Consider the following 1,819-nt stretch of genomic DNA (forward strand, 5'->3'; position numbering starts at 1 on the left):
AGACAAAATACTGATATCCCAGAATCTGAGAACAATTTCACTTTTCTTGTTCCCTTTAGTAACACAGGCTTCCAAGTTCTACTTGGAACCACTGTAGCTTAGTTCAAGACTACATTTCCGAGTTTGCCTTGCAACCATGTTATTGCATGGCTATTTGATTATATTCTGGCCAATGGAATCGAAGAAGGAAAGGCAAAGCTCCATTTTTGGGTCCCATTATCAAATGGAAGCAGCCTATCATTTCCATCTTCCCCCCTTTCTCAGAAGCTGAAAGGTGGTAACCATGAGGAAGTACAATGTCCTAATGCTGTCGCTCCAAAAATTGTGCATGAAGTGCCCTGGGAGCTATAAGCAAACTCATAGAAGTGTTATGGGAAGTCTTAAAAGTTTTGAGAAAAAAAAGCAACACCTGTGTCCTACATGAAATTCCTAGCTTCAGCTAGTTCAGTTTCAACGTTAGACTGGGAAATTCTTGGTCTGTTACGAAAATGGATTTGAGACTGGTGGTTTCTGATCTGGTTTCAAGGCTTAATAAATTGCTCAGTGTTTAATGGGTACTGTGTTAGGCTATAAGTACAGTACTTAATTAGTTGTTCAGAGCTAATTATTTAATAGATGGCATTGTTAGGGTTTGTTTTGTTTTATTTTTGTTTTTTGGCTTAGGGGCAGGGGTCCTCAAACTATGGCCTGTGGGCCACATGTGGCCCGCCGAGGACATTTACCTGGCCTGCTGGGTGTTTTTGCCACTGCTGCCTGTCCTGCTTAGCAGCCGACTTGTCCTGGGCCCGTAGTTCGGCCCTCCAACGGTCTGAGGGACAGTGAATTGGCCCCATGTTTAAAAAGTGTGAGGACCCCTGGCTTAGGGGCTCCATGAAAAAAATAATCTAAGTCATTAAGGGTGCTTGAACAGAAAAAGTTTAGGGACCTCTGCCCGAGTGATGAACAAGATAGGAAGAATCTGGGTCCCAGTGAGTTCTCAATCTCATGCAGAACCCCTCATAGCTCCTGCATTATCTACCTACCTCTGGACTACTGCATGTGAAAAAAAAAACTTTCTTGTTATAGCATTGTATTGGGGGCTTTCTGTTATAAAAGCTTAGCATACATTATAGGTACCCTGCCAATATCCTTTCAGCCCTCCACAGAGGTCACCTGCAGGTAGTTTCTGTACTTGCTGATGCTGCCTGAGCTTCTTTGCCTGAGGATGTTCTTTATACCTAGGGCCAGGGAGTTTCTGCTTCAGGAGTGGTTAGGTTAATATTCCAGCTCCCTTGCCTCTCAGGAAAAATTCTGAGGCATATTCAATGGACCCTCTTGAAAGATCTGAACCCCAGTGACACTGAGCCCCAGATACCCACAGTATCCTATTCATCAACATCTGCTTTTTTTTGGCCAGGGCTGGGTTTGAACCTGCCACCTCCAGCATATGGAGCTAGTGCCCTACTCCTTTGAGCCACAGGCACTGCCCTCAACAATTGCTTTTTTGGTTTTCCACTCTTTTCTCTCTCACTTTCTCAACCTCTCACCATGTTTTCTGGAAATATCTTCAATAATAAACTAAAGTTCTTTGTCTCTTGGGCTTTTGTAGGACCCTAAACTAAGAGAAGAATTGGGTAATAAACACATTAAGATGTTCAACCTTACTAGAAAGTGGCCAATTGTAATGAGGACAGCATAGAACAGAGATAGAAACATTAGCCAGCTGTGGTGGCACACACCTGTAGTCCCAGCTACTTGGGAGGCAGTAGGATTGCTTGAGTCGAGGAGTTTGAGGTTGCAGTCAGCTATGATGCCCCCACACTAACCTGGGCAATGAAGC

Source organism: Otolemur garnettii, unplaced genomic scaffold, assembly GCF_000181295.1.
Source record: "Otolemur garnettii isolate 467f Iridium unplaced genomic scaffold, OtoGar3 scaffold00092, whole genome shotgun sequence".
Taxonomy (NCBI): Eukaryota; Metazoa; Chordata; class Mammalia; order Primates; family Galagidae; genus Otolemur; species Otolemur garnettii.